The sequence below is a fragment of the Mus caroli genome, unplaced genomic scaffold (genome assembly GCF_978045245.1).
Source record: "Mus caroli unplaced genomic scaffold, Mus_caroli_1 scaffold_3, whole genome shotgun sequence".
In the NCBI taxonomy this organism is placed as follows: domain Eukaryota; kingdom Metazoa; phylum Chordata; class Mammalia; order Rodentia; family Muridae; genus Mus; species Mus caroli.
Window position 1 is genome coordinate 116,285,374 of NW_028227258.1, and position 23,671 is coordinate 116,309,044.

The following is a 23,671-nucleotide window of genomic DNA, read 5'->3' on the forward strand; positions in this document are numbered from 1 at the left end:
ACAGACACTCTCCACTGCTCTAGTTTTCAAAGAGCATCATCCATGCCTAAAGAATAGCAACACATCCTTTGCTAAAATTCTATATGAACCCTACATCTAAATTTTTGCTGATGTTTATATTTACTTTTTAAGAAGATTTCACCATTGCACATGATTTTTCATCCTCTAAATGAATCTCTTTTTATGATTGGTTCACAGGGCTCCGAATACTGAACATATAGATAAGCAAATGAAGTGAAATTTATTTATTTATTTATTTATTTATTTATTTATTTATTTATTATTTACTAAACTGAAATACAACCAGCACATTATTGCATAACAGTCGAGAGCTACTAAAGAAGCACATTTTTAGGCATAGTTTTCATTTTATATAGAGATATTACACAAATTTAACAACACAGGCCAATCATTGCACAAGGCCTCTTGATGCAAACATTAGGCACCAAATCTCCAAATGTTTTAGACTGCAGCCAAGCTGATTATCACCAAAAAAAGCAGCAAATAATTATAAAGTAAATGTTTACTTGGTTATAAAATATAATGTTTTCTAATATAGGTATGTAAAGATCAATATTATAAATGCATAAACTAGCTAGAGATGTGGCTCAGGTGATATAGTGATCTAACACTCTGAACAAAGAAGTGTTTGGTCCATAGCTCTGTGTAATCCAAGTGAGACAACATGTGCATATATTAACAGTACTAGGAGTTCATGGTAATCCGTGGTTTTCTGGAATATTCAGTGTCAGCCTGGATTATATTAAACATTCCTTCAAAACAAGCTAAATAAATCTGAAAATTATAACATACTCTATATTTTCTATATTAATATTGTCTATTTGAATGATTATATGAGCTATAGTTTTCTACAACTGGCTTATTTATGTTGATATTTCCCTTGCATAAAATGAGTGGGATCTTCCTTAGAATTTGTCTCACTAGGCGATGTCATCTGGCACAAAACTTCAGCTATGTGGGAACAAGAAACACCAGTTGATTATTTGCCCAGATCAGTCTGTGAACATCACTGTGAGGTATTGATTAACTGGCAATTGATGTGGAATGGCTTAGCCAATGATGGGTGGCACTCTCCTTAAACAGGTCATCCTGGAATATCAAAGAAAAACCTGATTTGTTCAATAAAGGTAGCCAAGCAAGCGAAGGGGAGCAACACACCAAGCACTAAGTTACTACATGATCGTTCCTTCAGTTCCTGGTGTTAGTTCTACCCTAGTTCCCTCATTGATATCGTAAGCTGTAAAACTGAAAGAAGAAAACAAACAAACCGATACACAACAACAACAACAACACACCTTTCTTCTGCAAGTTACTTTAACTTATGCTGTTTTTCACAATAGGAAAGCAAACTAAAACAACATTGCTTATTAATAGATCTACCTATCAACTCTTAATAACTAGATGAGTGCCAAATGAAACTTACTGAATCAGAAATGAATATACACACACATATATTAGAAGAAAGAGTGAATAGTTATGAAAATAAAGTGAAGACATCCTCTCCTCAATGCAAGTGCTTAGACCACGTTTTTCCTCCAAACTTTGTGTACTCAGTTTTACTAAAGCATTTATCTGACAACACACTTGGGTACACAGTTCTATCTTTATCATAGAGACATAATGTTAACTTAGCACGCTGGGTATTTTTACATTTCAGTGCTGGAAATCTCATCTGTTTCCATCACTTACTAGAGACTCTTTTAGATCCTACTTTACTAAGTCTTAGAATATATAGAAGCTCTCAAGTTTATAAAATATATGTGCTTATTTTAAGAGAAATTTACAAAATGATCATCCTTGTGCCCATCAATCACTTTCTAAGTGTATTTGAAACTTCCTTCCACTTCTTTCTCTCTTGAAAATTCTTCACGGCAAGAATTAATGTCCTGATGGTGCTTTCAATCTTTTTGCTGATTTTCTTGCACATAGTTAACACACATAGACATATGTAGTTTTACTTAGATACATTCCCTCTACATTCTCATCTCACAGTCTTCTTCTTTTATATTATTTTAATTTCACTCATGCGGTAGCCACATAATATATTAACGTAGGCAGTTGAGTTTTAAATTTTATGTTTACAAATTTCACAGTAATGACTATTTATTTTCAGTTAGTAGTGGTTATTTTACTTGCCTATTTGATTTATGTGCTCATTGTGTGTATGAAGTGTTTTCCTAGTCTTTGTATGTGTCAATTTTACATTATTTTAATTGAATCATTCTGCAAAAAAGTTCCTTTTATTATGAAGCAAATTTTATTTCTTTAATACTGTTCACAGATTTTTTCCAAACAATAACAGCCATTATTCTACTCTCTTTTTTAAAATACTGAAAGGGGAAACTTTTCCACTTATTTCTTTAAGGGTCACTATTTTAAACTGTGTTTTAGACTGACAGCGATCTATGATAGAAAAGGCAAAATGCAATTGTGTGCTTCATTTACCTCTGCCTATGAATCCATAGAAATATGTGACCATCGACATGATTATACCTTTGATTTATAATGTCAAAATGGGAAGTAACAGGGAGATGATTGTCTATGAGAATGAGGGAGGAATGCTAGAGAAACACTTATCACCCTGCAATTGGTCAAGAAAAATAATAGGCTGGAGGAGAAAAACTGGAGGTGTGACAATTTTATGATAATGATTATTTTTCCTTTTTAAATATATTCTTTGCAAAAGACCTGGCAGATATTATATACTGAGAAAATCCTTTATGTAAAGAGAGAATTTCTATATAGTGAGGTCTGAGTATTGTTGTTTTCTGAAAATGCTTTTCTCTTATAGTGACTCTTTTCACCTCATATACACATATATAAAAATAATCATTATCATAAAATTGTCTATGAATAGGTTTAGAAATTCACACACTAGGAATGTTACTGGTTTTAATTCAATAAAATCCAGGGCCAATTTCTAAAATACTTATGTGTAATGTTTCATGGACAAACGTCACAATCAGGCAGACCTAGAAATTATTTCTTTCTTCAATTTGTAGGATGTCATTTAATATGTAGTGGCCCTGTCTAAAAATGTGCAAAAGCACCTTTCAAAAATAGCTGTATTCTTGAAATTCCTTAGCTGCGAAATTCTCACAACTGAGCCAGAACTAAATTTGTACTTCTAATTTTTAAAGATAATCTTTTTCTATGTATACTTAAAATAATTATTTTTCATCATATTTTTAGTGATTTCTTTGATCTGCGATTCATGTCACATATTTATCAAAATTACTCTTTCTTGAATTTCTCAACATAAAGCTCTCATTTGTCCAGAGATCTAAGGCCAGTTCACTTTCATGGATATGTACATCCTTCAGAGTTAGCAAATACTGTCTTTTAAAAATAAATGTCTGGTAAGTATAAATTAGTGCTTTTCTGTCAAAAATTATTATAATATTTAAAAAATATAAAAGTAGAATAGATGTATAAATCAAGATTTCTGAGTGTTTATTTCAAAAGCATTTGATTTTTCTCTTACCTGCTATCTTAGACTTTTACTGTTGTGAACAGACACCATGATCAAGGCAACACTTCTTAGAACAACATTTAACTGGGACTGGCTTACAGAGCCAGGGGTTCAGTCTAGTACCATCAAGGCAGTAGCATGGCAGCATCTAGGCAAGCATGGTGCAAGGAGGAGATGAGAGTTCTACATCTTCGCTTGAAGACCATTAGAAGAGGACTGGCTCTCACATGGTCAGGAGGAAGGTCTTAAAGCCCATGCTGACAGTGTCACACTTATATCAGCAAGGCCACACCTACTCCCAGAAGGCCATACCTCCTAATAGTGCTACTCTCTGAGCTAAGCATATTCAAACCACTACACTTGCTTACACCAACATGAATAGATTTTTTTTTTGTTTTGTTTTGGTTTGGTTTTTGGTTTTTCGAGACAGGGTTTCTCTGTGTAGCCCTGGCTGCCCTGGAACTCACTCTGTAGACCAAGCTGGCCTGGAACTCAGAAATCCGCCTGCCTCTGCCTCCCGAGTGCTGGGATTAAAGGCGTGCGCCACCACACCTGGCCAACATGAATAGTTTAAGTAAATACCCTTTTAATCTTCCTTTGAAAACTAACTTGTGAATATTTATACATGTGTATAATCAAGTATAAAGCTTGCATCTTTAAATGTAAGAATAATATATTTCACGATGCTGTGTTTGGGTGGATTAGATTGACTAATGGATAGAAGTAAAATCTAGAACAACTTGTAGACCCAAGGGAGAATTTTAGATCTTTCAATGTGATATAAAGAAGATGATGACTGAATGTGGTTAGTGAAAAGTAACCTCCATTACCACAGCTTTGAAGAAAGAAAAAAACTCAAACTACCTTCAAATATGCTTGCTTAGAATAGATCTGAGTGAGTTGTGGCTAGAGGAAAATCAATGACTGAACTGTATGCAAAACAAAGAAATTTGATACTCTGGAGGGAAAAGTAAAATGCTGAATAAATATGCATAGAAATAGAACATCTACTGGGAATTAATCCTTCAAACTAAGTCTGGGCACAGAGATAAAAGAAAGAGGAAATCACTTGATGAAAAGAAAATGACTTCTAACTATTTCCATATTGGAATGAAGTCATTTCAACCAATCTGTAGTGAATCAAAGAAATGGAGGTTTCACTCTGCAATTTAGTATCAAAATGAAAAACTGAAGGGGAATTTAAGATAGAAAAATTTAAAAAAAAACAAAATTTGACATTTAAAAGGAAAAAGTGCAAATTATGATGTTCTTAATTATTAGATCTAATAAATATTCATTACATAATTATTAATTTTTTGCAAATGTTAATATTTTTTCTGACTCCCCATAACATTACATTTAAGTTATTCTGAGAACTCAGTTTGAATTGCAATATCTTCTGAAACAGATTATAAATATATTGCCAATTCTAAAAATTATACGTAATATAAAGCTCCAGGAAAAATACCCTTTATGAAGAATATAATTTTTAAAATATATTTATAAACTTATTTTTAACACCCATACCATGAGCATATTTTTAAACTGATAAATAGTGACACTTTCTGGGGAGAACCTTTCAAACATAGAGTTACTATGTAAAAATAGATAAGAAAAACAAATATGTGACAGGAAAATATAAAAATAAATAAATTACAGATGTGTAGGTGATAAATATATGACAGAGAAAAAGAGATACATACATGGATAAATTGATCAGTTTAAAAAGATATAAAACAGCCAAGTGTGGTGGCGCATACCTTTAATCCCAGCACTCCGGCGGCAGAGGCAGGCAGATTTCTGAGTTCGAGGCCAGCCTGGTCTACAAAGTGAGTTCTAGGACAGCCAGGGCTATATAGAGAAACCCTGTCTCAGAAAATAAAAAAAAAAATTATTTTTATAAATTAATTTAATAATAAAAGAATGACTCCGTTAAATATGTAATTATAAATTATGTGGCATTTATTGTTTGTATCACATATACATCTTTATTGTTTCATAATTTGAAGACATTGATAAGTATTAAAGATAAAAGTATGAATGATAAAACCAAAATTCTTAACTATCCATCTTTAAATTTTGGTGAATTTGATTGTAAATTACAAATATTTTCAAAATAATTGCACTTTGTATAACACTTATCTTATAAATACTAATAAATTAAATAAATTATTATGAAATATCCAATCTTTTAAGTTTCAGATAATTATGATCAATCATGGTCTATCAATTTCAGATGGAAAAATCCATAAATAAATCATGACAACAGCTTTAACTAATAGCCACTCTGAGTAGTTTGAAGAATGTTGGGTCATTATTCTACACTGTTTAAAATAAACCCTTAGTCCAAAGTAATCCTAGCTCTTCAACCACAACTTAAAAACTAAGTAAATTCTCCACTGTCAGATCAGTTGTCGTGGTAGCAAGGAGTTTAGAGCCTATGGGATGGAGACATCTATTTGGAGACAGGAGAATGGGGAGGAGGTATGGGATGTGGAACAGTCAGAGGATGGACAGGGGTAGGGAATAAAATGTGGAGTGTAAAAAAATTAATTAATTAATTATAAAAACCAACCAACTGAACAAAAATATATCAAATGTTACCTCAAAACATTATTTTATTTAGGCATGATTTCAAGAACCAACAATTGTGATATATGCAATCCCCATCAAAATCCCAACACAATTCTTCAAAGACATGGAAAGAAAAATTCTCAAATTCATCTGGAAAGGAAAAAAAAACAGAATAACTAAAACAATACTTAACAATAAAAGAATGGCTTGGGGAATCATTATTCCTGACCTCTAGCTTTACTATAGGGCCATAGTGTTAAATACAGTATGGTATTGATACAGAGACAACATAAAAGCAGATACACTGAATCTAATGAAAGAGGAAGTGGAAAATAGCCTTGAACTCACTAGCACAGGAGAAAAATTTCTAAACAGATCTCCAAAGGCACATGCTCTAAGATCAAGAATTGATAAATGAGACCTCATAAAACTGGAAAACTTCTGTAAGGCAAAGGACATAGCCATTAAGACAAATTGGCAACCTACAGATTGGGGAAAAAAATCTTTACTAACCCTATATCTATCTGATAGAGGGCTAATATCCAAAATATATAAAGAATTAAAGAAGCTTAACCATCAAAAAAAAAAAAAAAAACCTCAACAGCCCAATCAAAAAATGGGTTATAGAACTAAACGGAGACTTCACAACAGAGGAATCTCTAATGGTTGAGAAATAGTTAAAGAAATATTTAAAGTACTTACAAGATTTTGCTGAAAGGATCCAGATATAGCTCTCTCTGGTGAAACTATGCCGGGGGGGCAAACAAACCTAGAAGTGGATGCTCACTGTCAGCTATTGGATGGATCACAGGGCTCCCAGTGGAGAAGCTAGAGAAGGTACCCACGGAGCTAAAGGGATCTGCAACCCTATAGTTGGAACAACATGATGAACTAACCAGTACCCCGGAGCTCTTGTCTCTAGCTGCATATGTATCTAAAGATGGCCTAGTAAGCCATCACTGGAAAGAGAGGCCCATTGGACTTGCAAACTTTATATGCCCCAATATAGGGGAATGCCAGGGCCAAAAGAATGGGAATGGGTGGGTAGGGAAGTGGGGGGAGGTATGGAGGACTTTTGGGATAGTATTGAAAATGTAATTGAGGAAAATACGTAATAAAAAAAAAGTACTTAGTGATCAGAGAAATGCAAATAAAAATGACCCTGAGATTCCACCTTACAGGGATCAGAATTGCTAAGATCAAAATCTCAGGTGACAACACACGTTGGTAAGAATGTAGAGAAAGAGAAACACTCCTCCATTGCTGCTGGGATTGTAAACTTGTACAAACACTGTGGAAATCAATCTGAAACTTCCTCAGAAATTGGAAATAGGTCTACCTGAAGACCCAGCTATACAACTCTGGGGAATATACTCAAAAGATGCCACACCATGCCTCAGGGGCATGTGTTCCACTATGTTCATAGCAGCCTGGTTTGTGATAGTCAGAAGCTGGAAACAATACAGATGTCCCATGACAGAAGAATGGATACAGAAACCGTGGTTCATTTACACAATGGAATACTACTCAGCTATTAAGAACAAGGACATCCTGAGTTCTGCAGACAAATGGATGGAACTATAAAACATCATCCTAAGTGAGGTGACTCAGACCCAAAAAGAAATGCTTGGTATGTACTCACTAATAAGTGGATGTTAGACAAATAATGATAATAATAATAATAATAATAATAATAACAACAACAATAATAATACAGAATACCCAAGATACAGTCCACAAAACTCAAAAAGTTCAACAAGCTGAAGGGCTCAAGTGAGGATGCCTCAGTCCCAGTTGGAAGGGAGAAGAAAGTAATCACAAGGGGAGAGGGAAGGAGGAGCTTGGGAGGAAAAGGAAACAGGAAGAGAGGGGAACATGATCTGGTGTTGTGGGGCGTGGGGAGGACTGAAGGCCTGAGGGCCAGCAGAAAGAATGGAAACAGGCAACCTTGGAAGGTAGGAGGTTGGGGGGACCCTCTAGAATGTACCAGAGAACTGGCAGGTGAGAGACTCTCAGGACTCAAAGGGAGGGACCTTAGATGAAATGCCCAACAGTAGGAAGAGGGAACTTATAGAGCCTACCTCCAACAGGAAGACAGGGTACCAAGTGAGGTACTGGATTGCCATCCCACAGTCAAAACTCTGATGGACAATTGTTCTTGTCTGAAAGAACTGCAGAAATGGAAATGGAGAAGAGCCTGAGGAAAAGAAGGTCCAGTGACAGGCTTAAAGTGGTATTCAGCTCAAGGGGAGATCCCAAAGCCTGACACTATTACTGTGGCTATGAAGCACTCACAAAAAGGGAACTATCATGACTGCCCTCTGAAAGACCCAACAAGCTGCTGAAAGAGTCAGATGCAGATATTTGCACCCAACCAATGGACAGAAGCTGCTGACCCCTGTGGTTGAATTAGGTGAATGCTGGAAGAAGCTGAGGATGAGGGTGACCCTGTAGGAGGACCAGCAGTCTCAATTAATGTGGACCCTAAGATCTCTCAACCACTGGACACCAACCAGGCAGCATACATCAGCTGATTGAGGCTCACAACACATATACAGCAGAGGACTGCAGGTTTGGGTTTAGTCAGAGAAGACAAACCTACCGCTCAAGAAACTGGAGACCCCAGAAAGTTTAAAATTCTGGTTGGGTAGGGGTGGGAAAAGCACACATCCTCATAGAGACAAGGGTGCTGGGAAGGAGGTATGGGATGTGGAACATTTGGAGGGTAGACAGAGAAGGGAATAAAATATGGAGTTTTAAATATATATATTAGTTTTATCGAGACAGGGTTTCTCTGTATAGTTTTGGCTGTCCTGGAACTCACTTTGTAGACCAGGCTGGCCTCAAACTCAGAAATCTGCCTGCCTTTGCCTCCTGAGTGCTGGGATTAAAGGCGTGCACCATCACGCCAAGCTCAAGAATTTTTTTTTTTTTTAAGAAGACATCTAGACATACCTGAAAATGTAGAGGCAACTAAGAAATGCTGAGAGTGGAGAAATTAGTGATTCTCAGGGAATAGTGCCCTCACCGATTATCCAATAACAAGGAAACCGCACTAACCTTATCTATACAAGCAGCACTGAATAGATTCAATAGGTTGCATTTATATATTTGTGTGTGTGTGTGTGTGTATTTGGTATAGCAATAAAATAAGAAGAGGCTCTTTATTTGAGAAGGAACTGGGGAAGTGTGAAATAAATTGGGGTAAAGAGAAGAAATGGGCAAATGATAACATTACATTTTAGCTTTTTTTAATTGAAAAAAAATAACTAAATTTTGCATTATCATTAAAGTGTATTTACAAAAGAAGTGTGTAGGTAAACATATTTGTTCCTTAAAGCTGCTTGCATTTTTTAGAAGATTTAAGTTGTATGATGATTTCTTTTGCAGCATGAGACTTGTTTTGATGAATTACAGGTAAATTTAAGTTGTTGGCTTCCTGTAAGAATTCTCTTCTCACTTGGAGCTCTCATCTTTTAATTTATCAAGCAAACGAATTGAAAATGTGGTTATCTATGAGGGTTAAAAATGAAGGTTAACTTCATAATATTCTGACATGTTAAATGTCAGAAAATATAGCAGTAGAACTTTTGTGACATTAGTCAGAAAGGATGTTCTATGCAATGTGAATTTCTGACAGTTTCTTTTAAATTACAGAGAAATTTATGAGGATTTTTAGATACCGATTCATGGTATTCAATGTATTCTTCAGTAAAATAAAGCTAATGCCATAATATAATTTGATTTCATGTTTATTCCAAATATTCTAGAGGGAATTATCATATATAAATATGTCATATATAATGAGTCGATCCTGCTATAATAATTATTTGGTCAACAAATGACTACTGAATTCAGAAAAAAAAATTCTGAAAATTTACTTATATTCTCTCCATGCATATCCGTTCATTAGGTCTTAATAACAGTTGTTGTAGTTATGTTTAATAACGAGTATTCAGATATTTACCATCAGAATTAAATTGTATTAGTAAAGGCTGTGGTATATTGATAATAATCAAATAGGCTGTAAGTATTCGTGTAGGTACTTTTTAAATGACATATTTCTTAAGACTATGCCCATATCTATTTTCTGCAATATACTCTCTCAGTCATGCAATATTGTCTCATCAAAAATTAAAATTAGTTTTGAGGGGATGTATGCCTTGAAAAAACCTTCAGAAATAAGCTCGCAGCCAAGTTGCAGATCCTACTGTTGAATTATCTAGGGATTTGATGCAAATTTATGTTTTATCTCTCCATATGAAGAACATGTTCTTAATGAGATTCCATGAATTGTTTGTTGCTATTATTCCCAGAGATTTCCCTCCAACATAGCTTTGTTTTGGACATGATTTTGACAAAGACAAATATAAGCCTTAAAAATTCAATATTTTCAAAGCTGTATAAAAGAATAAGTCAAGTAATTTTTCCAGTCTATCTTGATGTCGGGATAGAGACTGCACATAGGCACAACAAGATTAAAGTGATATTTATCTTCAACTTAGAAAAGTTCATTACAATTCAAATTAAAAGTCAGTGTCAAATTTATTCATGTTCAAAAATATTTTCATTCTCAAAATATTAATATTCACCTACATTTGTTGATGCTAGTTTAGTTGATAAAATCAGACTAGAGCTAAGAAAAGATAAAACGTAATGTAATGATTTAAATAAAAGTATTTAATATAAGGAATATTTGAGTTTTTATTGACAGGATTCTTAGAATGCATATCTGATTTTTAACATTATGGTCTGTAAAATGCATTTATATATTTATATACAACATAAAACTAGATGATATAAGGTTTATCATTTAAATTGTATAGATTAAATACAATTAATTTGCATTTAATAAAATATTTTTGAATATGAATAAAATTTTACTTAATGTACTAAGTTTGAAAAAGAGATGAGACATGGTGAATGTTCAGTTGACCAAATGATTAATGTTATTATTTCTGTCCTATAGAACACAAAGCATCTGCATTCTTATTTCATTACACACACACACACACACACACACACACACACACATTTGAAAAGTTAAATGTAAGCATCAGGGTTTTTTTCCCTTTTAGAGACATATAAAGTTTCACCTGTCTCTGTCTCATTATAAATTAGTAAAAAGACAAAAGTGTGATATGGACTGAGTGGATATGAGAAACAGCCACTAACAATTTGACTCTTGACTTGCTTTGATTAAAGCAATTCTAGAGAATGTCTATGACCTTTGCTTATTAATTACTTCTTCTATGTTGACTCAGATACACTGAAAAACTGCATTCATAAAAATCAATTTAAATCAATAGATATTTTCAATTGGGAGGTAAGAGTCTTAATCTTGAACCTAAAACATATTTCTAAATAGGTTTGTGTAGATATAAAATAATTGAAACCTTAAGTGCCAATTAACGACTAAAGGAATAAATATCATTTAATCTTCCAGAAAAGTGTGAGAAGCTGCCCAACATAATTGCTCATGTCTTTAATTCTAGTAACACAAAATAAGCGGCAAGTGCATCTTCTGAGTTCAAGGCAGGCCTGGTCTACATTGCTATCTCCAGGATAAACAGGACTGTGTAGAAAGCTATTGTTTTAAAAAGCAATCAAAGAAACAAATGAATAAATACACTGTAAAGACAAAAGATTAAAAGGTACATAAAATAACAATTATTTAAGATTGTAGTTTTGAATGAGAACCATTGAAAGTAGACACACAAAATGTATTCTTGTTGAATTGTTTTGGGTTTGAGTAGCATTTTGTCTTCTCAGTTAACTCAGTTACATGTCAACAATTCTTTATTAGATACATAAATGTCTATATATAAAAACATAAAAGCAAACAAAATGAAACTAAATAAACAACAAAAAAGTATAAATGGTATGGATTTTCAGCAGCACAGAGGCTAACACTAGAGGAAAGTAAGTCTGAAGTCTTACTATGTTATTATATGCTACATAATGTCACATATAATACATTATTATTTGCTACATAATGTATTATGTACATAATGTATTATATGCTACATAATGTCACAGGAGAAGAAAGTAGAAAATGAGAGGAGGAGGAAGAAGAAAGGAAGAAGAAGAGGAAGAAGAAGAAGAGGAAGAAGAGGAGAAGGAGGAGGAGGAGGAGTGGGAGAGGAGGAGGAAGAAGAAGAAGAGAGAAGGTACTGAAAATGATTCAGTTGGTAAAATGCTACCAAAGCAAAAGTGAGGATTCGAGTTCATTTTCCAAAATTCTCACTAAGAAACTCTGTACAGTGATACCTGCTTGTAATCTCAGCTAGGGATACTGGAGAGGGGGATTATAGGCCAGAAAGCTTACCAAAGTGTCACATTATTAAAAGGTTGAGCTCTTTTAGGCCATATCATCTCATAAACTCTTGAATGATAGTTTATCCCTGAAGGCAATAAGATGTTTGATAATATGAATGTGTGAAGTATACTTTCTTTATATCAATCTTTGAGAAACACATACACAATTGTTACTAATTCATAATTGAGTCTTCCTTTAACCTACTCCAAATCTGTTGAAGACCTGCCACTTTTGAAATATGAATTTTCTTATGTATTTTTGAAGTTCTTGTGAGATTCACCTGAAATAAACTGGTATGCCTTTCTTTGATCAATCTGTCTCATATGCAACCTATACAAAATTCTTAAAAGAGAAGTGTATTTTTCAGCCACTCGATATTCCTCAGTTGAGAATAATTTATTTAGCTATGTACCCCAATTTAAATAGGGATATTTAATTCTCTGGAGCCTAACTTCTTGAGTTCTTTGTACATATTGGACCTATATTAGATTTAGGATTAATAAAGATCTTTTCCCACTCTGTTGGTTGCTGTCTTGTCATATTGACAGTGTCCTATGTCTTACAGAAGCTTGGCAATTTTACAAGGTCCCATTTGTCTATTGTTGATCTTAGAACATAAGCCATTGGTGTTCTGCTCAGGAACTTTCCCTTTCTGACCATGTGTTCAATACTCTTCCCCAATTTTTCTTCTATTAGTTTCAGTGTATCTAGTTTTATGTGGAGGTCCTTGATCCACTTGGACTTGAGTTTGTGTAAGGAGATAAGAATGGATAATTTTGCATTCTTCTACATGTTGCCCTCCAGTTGAACCAGCACCACTGTTTGAAAATGCTTTTTTCCCACTGGATAGGTTTAGCTACTTTGTGAACATAGTTATGTGGGTTCATTCCTGGGTCTTCTATTCTATTCCATTGATCTACCTGCCAGTCTCTGTACCAATGCTATTCATTTTTGTCACTATTTCCCTGTAATACAGCTTAAGCTCAGGAACAGTGATTGTCCTCAATGTACTTTTATTGTTAAGAATAGTTTTCACTATCCTGAATTTTTTTGTAATTCTAAATGAATAAGAGAATTGCTTTTTCTAACTCTATGAGTAATTGGGATAGTTGGAATTTTGATTGGGATTGCATGGAATTTGTAGATTGCTTTTGGCTAGATAGCTATTTTTACTACATTATTCCTGAAAATCCGTGAGCATGGGAGATCTTTCTATCTTCTGAGATCTTTGACTTCTTTCTTCAGAGAACTAAAGTTCTTGTCATATAGATCTTTCAATTATTTTGTTAGAGTCACATCAAGGTATTTTATATTATTTGTGACTTTTGTGAAAGGTGTTGTTTAACTAATTTCTTTCTCAGCCTGTTTATCCTTTGGGTAGAGGAAGGCTACTGATTTCTTTGGGTTAATTTTATATCCAGCCACTTTGCTGAATTTGTTTATCAGGTGTATGAGTGATCTGGTGGAATTTTTGGGGCCACCTACATATACAATTAAATCATCTGCAAATTGAGGACCCACCTGTACCACTCCTGGGCATATACTCAAGAGATGCTCTAACATATAACAAGGTCAAATGCTCCATATTCATAACAGCCTTATTTATAGTAGCCAGAAGCTGTAAAGAACCCAGATGTCCTTCGACAGAGGAATGGATACAGAGAATGTGGTAAATTTACATAATGGAGTACTACTTAGCTATAAAAATCAATGACTTCACAAAATTCTTAGGTAAACGGGTGCTAGAAAATATCATCCTGAGTGAGATAACACAATCACAAAAGAAACATAGTTTTCACTCACTTATAAGTGGTGGATATTGACCTAAAAGCTTGGAATATCCAAGATAAAATTCATAGACTATATGAAGCTCAAGAAAGAGGAAGACCAAAGTGTGGATGCTTCAGTCCTTCTCAGAAAGGGAAACAAAATACTTATGGGAGGAAATACAAAGACAAAGTGTAGAGCAGAGACTGAAGGAAAGGTCACCCAGAAACTGGCCCACCTGGGGATATATCCCATATACAGATACCAAACCCAGACACTATTGCAGATGCCAAGAAGTGCTTGTTGGCAGTAGGCTAATATAGCTGCCTCTTCAGAAGCTCTGCCAGAGCCTGACAAATATAGAAGGGGATATTCTCATCCAACCATTTGATTGATCATGGGGACCAACTGGAGGAGTTAAAGAAAGGACTGAAGGAAATGAAGGGGTTTGCAACCCTATAGGAAGAACAACAATATCAACCAACCAGACCCCCCAGTGCTCCCAGGGACTAAACTACCAACCAAAGAGTTCACATAGAGGGACCCATGGCTCCAGCAGCATATGTAGCAGAGGATGACCTTGTAGGGCATCAATGAGAGGAGAAGCCCTTGGTCCTATGAAGGCTAGATGCCCTAGTGAAGCAGAATGCCAGGACAGGAAGGCATGAGTGGATGAGTAAGTGGGGGAACACTCTCATAGAAGCCAGGGGAGGGGATTGGGATAGAGGTATTCTGGGAGGGGAGGGGGAGCCAGGATAGGGGATAGCATTTGAAATGTAAATAAAGAAAATATCTAATAAAAAAGATTAATGTGTTACTCATTGATCAATGAACTAAGCAATATATTCTATTATTAGAGTTCTCTAGCATCCCAGTGTTCAGAAAATGGTATATGAGTTTCCTTCCCTGGATGACTAGTTAAAACTATTTAGGAATTTCTGCTTGCTTTCTCTGTGTAGTAAAATAAGTTAAGGTTCAGAGATTGATAAAGAAAAAATGGATTTATTTACATATTCATCAGTCCATGGAGAGATAGAGTCCTAGTTTTTTCCTACTTTTTCTGTAGCAATGTTAAAATGTTATGAAAAAATGATGTAAAAGCTGGAAATTATGCATTTTTAATATAATTGTAAGATGATATCCTTAGCTGGTTTATCCTAGCTTGACCCAACCTAGAATCATTTGGGACAACGAATTATAAACTGACAAATTCCCTCTATCAGTCTAGTCTGTAGGCAAGTCTGTAGTGCAATTTCCTAATTAGTAATTAACTGGGAGATTTCAGCCCATTGTATGTGGTAAAACTTCTGGGCAGGTTGTCCTGGGAGTTCAAAGAAAGCAGGATATGCAAGACATGGGCGAGCAAGCCAGTACTCAGTATTCCTCCATGGCCTCTGTATCATGTTTCCAGCACACCCCCCCCCAATCAAAAAATTTGAAGACTGATTAACAAACTAGATTTCAAACAGTGTAACAACTAAGCTTGTTAGTTGAAGATGTTCAGTAAGAAATGTCTAGTGATAATGCCATTTACTCTTTTGTATCAAAACTGTGACTTAACACAGCTGCCTTATTAAATAATAAATTAGACACCACCACCAAAACACATCAAATTTAATCATTCAGTCTAAGGATTGTCCAATTTAATTTCTTTCTCTATAAAGAAAGAACTATTGAAGAAATTCACTATCAATATCAAAAGGATTATATTCTAGTATATTTGTTCCAAATTATGATGTGCTAACTAAAATCAGAATGTCAAAAGTGATTGATTTCAAAGCATTAAATTATTTCTTAATATTTAGCATTGTTATTTTTAATATATCAACATTTGCTTTAAGACAAATTTTAAAAGAAATTTATTAGATTTAGTTTTGTGAATTCAATATTTCAGTTTATGCAAATTTCATTTATATTAATGAGTTTTCATTAAGCAAAAGATGTTTTCACTTAAATATATGATTGCTGAATACTAATACACTAATTCTTGTTATTTTAATATATTAATTTCTAAATATCTTGAAACTATTTCCTTCAAATTCAAAACTCAATATGCTTTGACTCATACTTTGCATTATACTACTATCTGAAGCTTCCCGACTTACTGAGAGAAATAGTTTCTCCATTAGAAAGTGAATAGGGGACTTTGGGGATAGCATTTGAAATGTAAATGAAAAAGTATCTTTAAAAAAACGAAACAAAAAAAGAAGAAGAAAAGAAAATGAATAGAGAAAAAATGAACACTGTTGGCCAGCCCCTCACCATCTTGGGCACAAATTGGTGGATGGTCCCAAGTTCCCCAGAGGACTGTCCATGCCACAGGCACCCTAGCATACCCAGGATCTTGGGATCATTGATGAGTGGAATATAACATCTGTTCCAAAACAACCTAGAGGGCTTCTGCCAGCAGGAACAGGGACAAAGGAAACCAGCAGCTGGGTTTCATTCTGGTCAGCACCAGTCCCACACCATCTTGGGCACAAATCCAGGGGATGGTCCCACAGTCCCCATAGGACTCTGAACACCTCAGGAACTCTACAACACCCAGGATCTTAGGAAGACTGAGGAGAATCAGCATTCAGAGAGGGCTCTGACCATGGGACACAGGTGATATCCAAATCTTGTATCCCAGGTCTCTCAGAGACCAGTCGCACAGGAGATCACAAAGGCTGAAGAAGCAACAGAGCTTCTTGGACGGGGTCCCTTCTGGCCTTCATTTTCAGCCAGGAGGTGGATCAGAGCTCCAGACCTCTCTGCACCTTCCCTACAAAAGGAGTAGTTGCCTTCAGAGAGTGTTCTTACCACTTGGACTCAGGAGAGAGTTGGACTCTCAGGAGTGCTACAGAGGCTAACAATTCACAAGAGGAACCAGCGTCAGACAGAGACAGCTAGAACATCTAACACCAGAGAATACCAGATGGCAAAAAGCAAACATAAAAATCTTACTAACAGAAACCAAGATTACTAAGCATCATCAGAACCCAGTATGCCTACCACAGTGAGTCCTAGATACCCCAACACACCCGAAAAACAATATTCAGATTTCAAATAACATCTCAAGATGTTGGTAGAAGATTTTAAGAAGGGCATTAATAACTCACTTAAAGAAATACAGTAGAACACTGCTAACCAGGTAGAAGTCCTTAGAGAGGATGCACAAAAATCCCTCAAAGAATAACAGGAAAACACAACCAAAAACGTGATGGAATTGAACAAAACCATCCAAGATCTAAAAATGGAAGTAGAAAAAAATAAAGAAAAACCAAAGGGAGACAACTCTGGAGATAGAAATCCTAGAAAAGAAATCAGGAATCATAAATGTGAGCATCAACAACAGAATACAAGAGATGGAAAAGAGAATCTCAGTTGCAGAAGATTCCATCAAAAACATGAACACAACAATCAAAGAAAATGCAAAATGCAAAAATATCCTAACTCAAAACATCCAGGAAATCCAGGACACAATGAAAAGACCAAACCTAAGGATAATAGGTATAGATGAGAATGAACATTTTCAATTTAAAGTACCAGTAAATATCTTCAACAAAATTATAGAAGAAAACTTCCCTAACTTAAACAAAGAGATGCCCATAAACTGTGGGATGCCTGACTCGACAGCAAGAAAGACACCACAATAGGATCCTTCTGCACACGTTTATTGGGCTGCACATTGACTGTGTAGGCGAAAAGACGTGTGCAGAAGGATCCTATTGTGGTGTCATTCTTGCTGGCGTGTCAGGCGTCCCACAAAACAAATGGTGCTGAAACCTGGGAAGTAACATCTTCAGGCATGAGTGAAGACCCCCTGTTACGGGAAGGATTCAGAACTGCATCACGGGGAAGGAGCGGTTAATGAAGTGTTCCTGCAACACAGACTGTTGAGAAGGATTCAACTGCGTGGATTCAGAACTCTTCAGCTGGGGAACAGTGGTACCAGTAAGTAAAAAGAAATTAATGTGAGTCTCTGAGAGGTATGCTTTCTTACGCAGTAAGTCCGGTAATTGTCGCTTGCCTTGATAAGGGTAGCAACTTTTGCAGGAGCACCAGGGAAGCATATCAGAAACAGAGAGAAATGAAAAAGAAGGCATACCAGGAAGTGAAATGGAGCAAAATCCAGTGTTCTAGGAGATAACAAATTAAGGGAGTGGGACCTTGGGGCAAGATCTTACCCAGCTAAATTAAATCTAGGCATGGTGGTACACACCTTTAATCCCATGAGACAGGCATGCTGATTTCTGCATTCAAGGTCAATCTACAGAGCAAGAACCAGGATATCCAAGCTTAGGCAGTGAAGGATTTAGAAAACATAAAGCTAGTGATAATGTAATAGTACAAGGGGATCGTGTTCTAATCCCTGTAAGCAGCAGAACTCGGCAGCTTCAGCCATGTGGCTCTGGTTCTAGAGTTAAGAATGGAAGGATCCTATTGTGGTGTCTTTCTTGCTGGCGAGACGGGTGCTCACAAAAAACAAATAAGAAGCCTACAGAACTCCAAATAGACAAGACCAGAAAACAAATTCTTCCAGACACATGATAATCAGAACAACAAATGCACAAATAAAGATAGAATATTAAAAGCAGTAAGGGAGAAAGGTCAAGTAACATATAAAGACAGACCTATTAGAATTACACCAGACTTCTCACCAGAGACTTTAAAAGCCAGAAGATCCTAGTGAGATGTTATACAGACCGTAAGAGAACACAAATGCCAGCTGAGGCTACTATACCCAGCAAAACTCTCAATTACCATAGATGGAGAAACCAAAGTATTCCATGACAAAACCAAATTCATACATTATCTTTCAACAAATCCAGCCCTTCAATGGACAATAAAGGAAAAACTCCAACACAAGGAAGAAAATTATGTCCTAGAAAAAGCAAGAAAGTAATCCTTTAACCAACCTAAAGAAGATAGCTGCCCAAACAGAATCCCAACTCTAACAACAAAAATAAAAGGAAGCACCAATTACTTTTCCTTAATATCTCTTAATATCAATGGACTCAATTCCCCCCCAGAAAGACATAGATTAACAAACTGGCTACATAAAAAGGACCCAACATATTGCTGCACACAGGAAACCAACCTCAGGAACAAAAGACAGACACTACCTCAGAGTAAAAGGCTGGAAAACAATTTTCCAAGCAAATGGTCCTAAAAAACAAGCTGGAATAGCCATTCTAATATTGAATAAAATTGACTTCCAACACAAAGTTATCAAAAAAGACAAGTTGGGGCACTTCATACTCATCAAAGTTAAAATCTTCCAAGATGAACTCTCAATTCTGACTATCTATGCTCCAAATGCAAGGGCATCCACATTCACTAAGGAAACTTTCATAAGGCTCAAAGCACACATTGCACCCTACACAATAATAGTGGGAGACTTCAACATCCCATTCTCATCAATGGACAGATCCTGGAAACAGAAACTGAACAGAGACACATTAAAACTAACAAATTATGGAACAAATGGATTTAACAGATATCTACAGAACATTTTATCCTAAAACAAAAGGATACAAATTCTTCTCAGAATCTCATGGTATCTTCTCCAAAATTGACCATATCACAAAAGAGGCCTCAAAGGATACAAAAATGTTGAATTTATCCCATGAATTCTAATAGATCACCACGGAACAAGGCTGATATTCAATAACAACATAAATATTAGAACGCCAACATTCAAGTGGAAGCTGAATAACACTCTACTCAATGATACCTTGGTCAAGACAGAAATAAAGAAAGAGATTAAAGGACTTTTTAAAGTTTTATGAAAATGAAGCTACAACATACCCAAACATGTGGGACACTATGAAAGCATTTCTAAGAGGAAAACTCATAGCTCTGAGTTCCACCAAAAAGAAACTAGAGTGAACATACACTAGCAGTTTGACAACACACCTAAAAGCTCTAGAATAATGGGAAGCAAATTCACCCAAGAGGAGTAGATTGCAGGAAATAATCAAATTCAAGGCTAAAATCAACCAAGTAGAAACAAGAAGAACTATACAAAGAATCAACCAAACCAGGAGCTGGTTCTTTGAGATAGATAAACAAGATAGATAAACCATTAGCCAGGGACAGTATCCAAATTAACAAAATTAGAAATGAATATGGAGACATAACAACATAACATGAGAAAATCCAAAATATCTTCAGATCCTACTACAAAAGCCTATACTCAACAAAACTGGAAATCCTGGATGAAATGGACAATTTCCTAGGGAGATACCAGGTACCAAATTTAAATCAGGACCAGATTAATGATCTAAACATTCTTATATCCCCTAAAGAAATAGAAGCAGTCATTAATGGTCTTCCAACCAAAAAAAAAAAAAAATGCCCAGGACTAGATGGGTTTAGTGCAGAGTTCTATCAGACCTTCAAAGACATAATTCCAATAATCATCAAACTCTTCCACAAAATAGAAACAGAAGGTACTCGACCCAATCAGTTCTATGATGCCACAATTACTCTGATAACTAAACCACACAAAGATATAACCAGAAAAGAGAACTTCAGACCAATTTCCCTTATGAATATTGATGCAAATATACTCAATATAATTCTCGCAAACTGAATCCAAGAACACATCAAAATGATCATCCATCATGATCAAGTAGGCTTCATTCCAGGGGTGCAGGGATGGTTTAATATAAGGAAATCTATTAATGAAATCCAATATATAAACAAATACAAAGACAAAAACCACATGATCATCATGTTAGATGCTGAGAAAGCATTTGACAAAATACATTTCGTTGGAAAGAACAGGAATTCAAAGCCCATACCTAAACATAATAAAAGCAATACATAGCCAACCAGTACCCAACATCAAAATAAATGGAGAGAAACTTGAAGCAATTCCACTAAAATCAGGGACTAGACAAGGCTGCCCACTTTCTCCCTACCTATTTAATATAGTACTTGAAGTCTTGGCCAAAGCAATTAGACCACATAAGTCTCACACACTCTATTGTCTCGCCAGCAAGAACACACGTGTGAGAAACCGGATCCTTTTGCAGCAACTTTATTACACCAGTTTCAACATGAAGAGGAAGACCCCAAGCACCAAAACGGTGCTGCTTATATACACCTTAGTGTGACATGTCCACACCTGATTGGCTGCTCTCCCAGAGCATCATCACCACGCCCCGGGATGGGCCATGAGTTGGCACGAAAACACTCTTGCACATGCGCACATTGCTTGTTTACCAATTAGGCCACGCAGGCACAGCAGAAACCGCTTCCCACACATAAGGAGGTCAAGGGGATACAAATTGGAAAGGAAGTAGTCAAATTATCACTATTTTAAGATAGTAAGATAGCATATATAAGTGACCCCCAAAATTCCTCCAGTGAACTACTAAACCTGATAAAAAGCTTCAGTGAAGGAGCTGTATATAACATTAACTCAAATAAATCAGTTGCCTTTCTTTACACAAAGGATAAACTGGCTGAGAAAGAAATTAGGGAAATAACACCCTTCACAATAGTTACAAATAATATAAAATACCTTAGTGTGACTCTAAGGAAGTGAAAGATATGCATGATAAGACCTTCAAGTCTCTGAAGAAAGAAATCAAAGAAGATCTCACAAGACGGAAAGAACTCCCATGATCATGGATTGGCAGGATCAATATAGTAAAAATGGCTATCTTGCAGAAAGCAATCTACAGATTCAATGCAATCCCCATCAAAATTCCAACTCAATTCTTCACTAAGTTAGAATGTGCAATTTGCAAATTCATCTGGAATAACAAAAAACCTAGGATAGAAAAAAACTATTCTGAACAATAAAAGAACCTCTGGTGAAATCACTATGCCTGACCTCAAGCTGTACTACAGAGCAATTGTGATAAAAACTGCATGGTATTGGTACAGCAACAGACAGGTAGATAAATGTAATATAATTGAATACCCAGAAATGAACCCACACACCTATGGTCACTTCATCTTTGACAAAGGTGCTAAAACCATCCAGTGGATTTAAGACAGCATTTTTAACAAATGGTACAGGCTCAACTGGCAGTTATCATGTTGAAGAATGTGAATTGATCCATTCTTATCTCCTTGTACAAAGGCTCGAATGTATGTGGACTTTTGGTATATTAATCACACTAGAATAGTTATCTCTTGAAACTGACATATACTCAAATTTTGCTTAGCTCATTGCCTCTATGCCTTTTTTGTCTTGCTAAATAAATCATATCTGCCCCCTAATGTTGTTCTTGCCACACTTGCATGTATAAGGAAACTAAACTATGATGTAAGGAAACTTGTTTCGAAACTAATAAAGTGTCCTCATTAGTACTTAGCACACAGTAGTTCATCAGAAGCTTAGAAAGTAGGAAAGAAAAATAACAAAACCTGATATTATTATTTTACATGAAATGAAATTGCAGAAGACATAGACATATTTTGATTCATATCTATATTTAAAAAGAAAAGAAAGATTAACAATAATATTTTATGTAAAATCATATTATTTCCATTTCCTGGAAGTTTAAAAAGGATCAGTGAATGGTGGGGTATAGGAAGTAAATTATTTATGTCAAGTAAAATAATTTTTTCAGGAAAAAAAGCAGAGCCCTGTCAAATGAGATTAATTGGTCAAAAATGTAAGTTCTGAAATTGAATTTTGCAACATGGAGGTCATTGCTTTCCTTGATAATGGCAGTTTCAGTGGATTTATTGCAAGATCCTGATTGAAACATTCTCAAAAAAAATTATAGAAGTGGGATTTGAGGCAGAGCATACACACACACACACACACTCACACACACACACACTCACACACACACACACACACACAGAGAGAGAGAGAGAGAGAGAGAGAGAGAGAGAGAGAGAGAGAGAGAGAGGGAGAGAGAGCGAGCTTTCAAACACCCTAATTGTAATGAAAATTAAAATAGCATAGAGGTATAGAGGTAGTTACAATAAAAGAATTATAGATGGGTTATTTATTCTTGATAATGTTCTTGTTTTATAACATATGAAAAATTAATGCTGTTTGTGTTTTAATGTCAAATTATGTTCTAGACAGGAAGTGACAGGGATGTAGTTTAGAATCTGGAATCTTGGTTTAGTTTGTTTATAAGCTCTGTAGTAACATGACTGGGTTACCTGGCATTTACCCTAGTCAGAACTGCAGAACAAGAAGGTCTGGGTGTCCAAGTGTTGACACCCACTCATACTACTATTTATATGTATTTATAATACAAATAATACACACATTACCATATAGCTATTATCATAAGACACACCATACTTTAGCAAGGCTGGTGACTGGCAATACCAGGTATGCTCAACAATACCTGGATTTTCAATGTCACTGAACACAATCTTTCCATATGGTCCTCTTTCCATTTCATCTGTAGCTATATTAGAACCCTAAGCCACCTGGCCGTTTCCTCAGCAATCACTGAACATGCCCTTAGATTTTGCTCTACACATTCCATCTTGATCTCAACAAGACCCGGGTCTTTCTTAGAACAAGTTAAAAGAAGAAGAAGAAG